Source organism: Pogona vitticeps, chromosome 2 (assembly GCF_051106095.1).
Source record: "Pogona vitticeps strain Pit_001003342236 chromosome 2, PviZW2.1, whole genome shotgun sequence".
NCBI classification, from domain to species: Eukaryota; Metazoa; Chordata; class Lepidosauria; order Squamata; family Agamidae; genus Pogona; species Pogona vitticeps.
The window spans coordinates 296,192,892-296,198,891 of NC_135784.1; positions in this window are offsets into that span (position 1 = coordinate 296,192,892).

The window sequence follows — 6,000 nt, forward strand, 5'->3', positions numbered from 1 at the left end:
CGGTTGGGAGTGGGTGTGGATGGAGGATCCGTGGACCCACAAGTGGGAACAAGTCCGGGTACCACATGAAGAAGCAGAGAGGCGCCGGCAACTGGGGCTGAAGCCTCGTCCGTCTTACTGGGGTGAGACGGAGGCGAAAGAGTGGCGTAGGAAGCTAAGGGAGGAGCGGGAGGCTGTGGCTCGAGAGCTGGAAAGGAAACGCCAATGGCACATAGCCGAGCTGAGGAAGCTGGGGGGCTACCCGGCCCCTGGGGCTACACCATAGAAGATGGATCCTCCTGGGACGGTTGGAGTGGAGACGAGGAGACCCTACCCTTGATATCCCTGGAAGAAGAAGCGAACCCTGGACCGGGACCTGTGCTGCCTTCAACAGGTCCCTGGAACCCAGAGAACTCTAACCCCTTTGTACATAGTTTATGGACTCCTCCCAAGCCGAACCTTGGTCTCCAAACGTCCCTGAACCCGTTTATGGGAACCGTTACTGATGATGTTAAAGTTGAAATAAACACGTTGCCGTTTGACTTTCCCCAAGAGTCTCGTCCGTTTATTGGAGAAGGGACAGCCCGCCTACACGAACCCTCACATATTGGCGCCCAACGCGGGGGGCTGTCAGCCACGCAAGAAACGGAAGGATGGATACGACAAATAACGGAAGGGCAAGAAGCATTGATGAAACAACTGGCGGATCAGCAGAAGCTCATCATAGATCAACTAAGCAGAACACAAATAGGGTCGTCGGCCAAGACACCAGCTACGGAAGGAAGAGGGGTAATCGCACATCGACCACCGATCAAACTCCAAAAGATGGGTCCCCAAGACGACCCGGCGGCGTTCCTGAATATATTTGAACGAGTGGCGGTGTCGGCACAATGGCCGAAGGACCAGTGGGCTCTAATTGTCACACCTTACCTGACGGGCTTGCCTCAGGAAATAGTGGACACGTTAGACCCAGAGGACGCAGGGGATTATGAAAAGGTCAAAACGGCGATCCTCAACACACTGAATCTGAATGAAGAAGCCTACCGCAGACGGTTTAGGGAATTGCGACTGAAGCCGGGCATACACCCACGAACAGTGGCGCAAAAGATGAGAGTAAACGCCACGAGATGGGTACAACCGAAGGGAAAAACGGCAGAACAGGTGTTAGAATTAATGATACTGGAACAATTGGTATCAACACTGAGCTCCGGACCCAGGAACTGGGTAGTGAAACACAAACCCACATCGGTAGAGGGCGCTGTGACGTTACTAGAGGACTATCTAGGAGCAGAAGATCCATGGTCAAACCGCCCTGCAGCAGGGGGAGAGAAACCCCGGAGCAGGGACAAGATGGCGGAGGCGGCAAACACAGGAGCTCCACGAGGAACCCCGATGGCGACTCCAAAAAAGCAAGGCCCCGACCGTATTGAGTATGTGAACTCAACCGGGTCGCGAATCCCTCGCCCAACAATCACGACAGACCCGGCGAAGAGCAAGCTAGCCCCCACCTGGAACCAGGGGAAAGAAAAAATGACCGCCTGCTTCGGCTGCGGCCAGTTCGGCCACATCCGGAAATTCTGCCCGGCCGAAGAATATGCGTGGGCCAACATTTATGCGAACGCCGCTAAGGTGGGTGAGAAGTTCCATCCCGGGTGGGTGGTGACTGCCGAGGTTAATGGACAGAGGAAAAGGGCCCTAATAGACACTGGGTGCACCCGGTCGCTGGTACGAGAACTAGAGGGACCGAGACTAGGGGAAACGGTGGTAGTAAGGTGCATCCACGGGGACGCCAAAGAATATGATACGGCCAGGGCAAACGTGACTATCGGAACCCAGGAGGCAACCTTGGAGGTGGGAGTTGTTCCCGGCTTAACCCGCAAGATGTTGTTGGGCAGGGACTGGCCAGGCCTGGAAGACCTGGCACGACGAGCAGAAGACGGACTGGTTGGCGAACGAGACGAGGGAGAAGGGGAAGGAGAGATAATGCAGTTGTCCAGAGATCAAGTAAGGGGCCTGCAACAAGATGATCCTTCCCTAAGGCCTTGTTTCCAAAAAGCCAACCCCGAAGGGGAGACCCCGGTGAATGGGGAAGGGTTTGAGGTGCGACGAGGACTGCTGTATCAGATACGAAGAGGGGAACAGGGGGAGGAGTCAACCCTGGTAGTCCCCGACCACTTGAGGAGCTGGGTAATGCATTGGGCCCACGATTTGCCAGTGGCCGGTCATTTGGCCACACAGAAAACGTTAGCCCGCATCCGCCAAAGGTTCTTTTGGCCAGACATGGTGAAGCACGTTGAAGAATATTGCAAATCCTGTCCCAAATGCCAGCTAACGCAACCTAAGACTGGCCCGGGGGCGGGCCTGGTGCCCATGCCGTTGGTGGATAGGCCCTTTGACCGAATTGCCATGGACATTGTGGGACCCCTGACCAAATCGGAAGGGGGGCATCAGTACGTGTTGGTGATAATTGACTATGCGACGAGATACCCAGAGGCCCTCCCTTTGAGGTCAACAACGGCGAAAGTGCTGGCCAAAGAGCTTTTGGGGGTATTTTCGAGGGTGGGGTTCCCGAAGGAGGTACTAACGGACCAGGGAACCAATTTCATGAGCTTAACGTTTAAGCAAATGTGGGAACTATTAGGGGTCAAGCCCCTCCGGACTTCCATTTATCATCCCCAGGCCAACGGCTTGGTAGAAAGGTTCAACCGGACTCTGAAGGGGATGTTGAGAAAAGTGGCGATGGAACATCCCAAGAAATGGCATATGTTTGTTAACCCTCTAATGTTTGCAGTGCGAGAAGCCCCTCAGTCCTCGACGGGTTTCTCGCCATTTGAATTGTTGTACGGGAGGAAACCTAGGGGGGTGCTGGACCTCATCCGGGAAAAATGGGAGGAGGGAGAAGATGCTTCACGGAATGCCCTGCAGCAAATAGTAGAGATGAGAAATAACTTGAAATTGGCCTGGGAGGTGGCTCAAGAAAATTTAACCCAAACCCAGGGAAAACAGAAAGAGCGCTATGACAGGAAGGTGAAACCTAGAGAATTTGAAACAGGACAAAGAGTATTAGTGTTGTTGCCTACCGAGACTTCTAAATTTCTGGCAAAATGGCACGGGCCGTATGAAGTGGTGAGACGGCTCAGTGAAGTGGATTATGAAGTAGAAACCCCAGACAGAAAAAGGAAAAGGCAGGTTTTTCATGTAAACCTACTAAAAGCGTGGGTAGACCGTGAATGCTTCTTCGATGGAGAGACGGATGAGGAATTGGGGCCAGAAGTAAGCCAAATGCAGGAGGAGGAGGAAATCACTGTGGGCAAACTCCTGAACCCCACCCAAAGGGAGCAAGCCCTCTCCTTGAAAGATGAATTTCCCCAGGTGTTTTCTAAGGTCCCGGGTCAAACGAATCTGGTGGAGCACCACATTGAAACTGACCCTGGGGTGGTGGTAAGGGAGAACGGTAGAACGTGGCCCCACCATGTAAAGGCTCTAATAGAAAGGGAAGTAGAAGACATGTTAAGTATTGGGGTTATAGAACCTGCTAAGGGCCCGTGGCGCAGCTTCCCTGTCATTGTACCCAAACCTGACGGGTCTCTGAGGTTCTGTGTGGATTTTAGAAAGGTGAATGCGGTCTCTAAGTTTGACGCGTATCCCATGCCCAAGGTGGGAGATTTGCTGGATAAATTAGGGAATGCCAGGTACCTGAGCTCGATCGATTTAACTAAAGGATATTGGCAAATTCCTGTGAGGGCCCAGGATAGAGAGAAAACGGCCTTTTGCACCCCTAAGGGGCTCTTCCAATTCGTTAAAATGCCATTCGGGCTACATGGGGCGGCCGCGACCTTCCAAAGGCTTATGGATCGGCTGTTGGAGTCGCAGAGGGACTGGGCTGCGGCGTATATAGATGACATCATTGTTTTCAGCACCAGTTGGGAAGAACACCTAACCCACTTACGGAGGGTCCTCAAGGAATTGAGGAAGGCCGGCCTAACCGTCAACCCCAAAAAATGCAAAATTGGTGTGGATAAAGTAGAGTACCTGGGCTTTAAAGTAGGGCAAGGCGAGGTGCAGCCGCAGGAGGAAAAGGTGACCAAGATTTCACGGTGGTATAAGCCGCGTACCAAGAAGGAGGTGCAGCAATTCTTGGGCCTGATCGGCTATTACAGGCAGTTCATACCTCAGTTCGCATCCATAGCTGCCCCCCTCACTGACCTTACCAGAAAAGGGGCTTCAGTTAAGGTGAAATGGGGGCCCGCCCAGGAAAGGGCTTTCGAGACCTTGAAGGGGATAATATGCGAACTGCCCATCAGGTTCTCCCCTGATTTCAGCTACCCCTTCGTCCTATTTACCGACGCTTCGGATAGGGGTTTGGGGGCAGTATTGTCCCAGGTTAGGGAAGGTAAGGAATATCCTATTCTATATTTGAGCCGGAAGTTGAAACCCCGGGAAGAAAGATATGCTGTTATAGAAAAAGAGGCGCTAGCCATAAGGTGGGCCACCCACACCTTGAAGTATTACCTCCAGGGAGCCCCCTTCACCTTGGTGACAGACCACGCCCCCCTACAGTGGTTAAACCGCATGAAGGAAACTAACCCAAGGCTTACCCGCTGGTATCTAGCATTGCAACCCTATTCATTCAAGGTCCAATACCGCAAGGGTAAGGAACACTCTAACGTAGATTATTTTTCCCGGCAGGGTCCGTGGGCGCGGAGCGAGGAAGAGCGAGCGGCACTCTCGGATGGGGGGGTATGTGAGGCTCCCAAGGTGGAAGCCATGGTTGGAGTGCCGCTGCTCTTGAAGAATAGCAGCCAGACCCAGACTTCCCCCCCACCATCCCCACCGCGACGGGAGGAAAAAGGAGTGGAAACCCCTGACTGGGGAGCAGAGTGCGGCGGAACCCTCACCCTAAACAAGGGGGTAGATACCCGAGACTTAGAAGAGGACATGAAGGGGTTAAGAATTGCCCGCGAAACGGGACGGTTTCAGGCGGGAAAGAGGGGGGAGGAGATAGAGGCGGGGATGGGAGATATAAGGGGAAAACCGAGGGATATTCCGGGCGGTTGGGAGTGGGTGTGGATGGAGGATCCGTGGACCCACAAGTGGGAACAAGTCCGGGTACCACATGAAGAAGCAGAGAGGCGCCGGCAACTGGGGCTGAAGCCTCGTCCGTCTTACTGGGGTGAGACGGAGGCGAAAGAGTGGCGTAGGAAGCTAAGGGAGGAGCGGGAGGCTGTGGCTCGAGAGCTGGAAAGGAAACGCCAATGGCACATAGCCGAGCTGAGGAAGCTGGGGGGCTACCCGGCCCCTGGGGCTGCACCATAGAAGATGGATCCTCCTGGGACGGTTGGAGTGGAGACGAGGAGACCCTACCCTTGATATCCCTGGAAGAAGAAGCGAACCCTGGACCGGGACCTGTGCCGCCTTCAACAGGTCCCTGGAACCCAGAGAACTCTAACCCCTTTGTACATAGTTTATGGACTCCTCCCAAGCCGAACCTTGGTCTCCAAACGTCCCTGAACCCGTTTATGGGAACCGTTACTGATGATGTTAAAGTTGAAATAAACACGTTGCCGTTTGACTTTCCCCAAGAGTCTCGTCCGTTTATTGGAGAAGGGACAGCCCGCCTACACGAACCCTCACAGTCAGGTGTATAAACAGTTGGCTACAGAATCATACTCAGAGATTGCTTATCAATGGTTCCTTAAATTGGGAGGAGGTCACAAGTGGGGTACCACAAGGTTCAGTCCTTTTTATCAATGACTTGGATGAGGGAGTGCAGGGAATGTTTATCAGATTTGTAGATGACACAAGACTGAGTAGAATAGCTAATACCTTGGAAGACAGAAACAAAATTCCAAAAGATATTGATAGGTCTAAGCACTGGACAGAAAACCATAAAATTAAATTAGCATAAGTGCAAACGTTTACAGCAAACCAAACAAGAAGGATCTTAGAATTGTCATAGATCAGCCAAGGTGAATAAGAGCCAACAGTGTGGTGTAGCTGCAAAAAAGGCCAATGCTATTT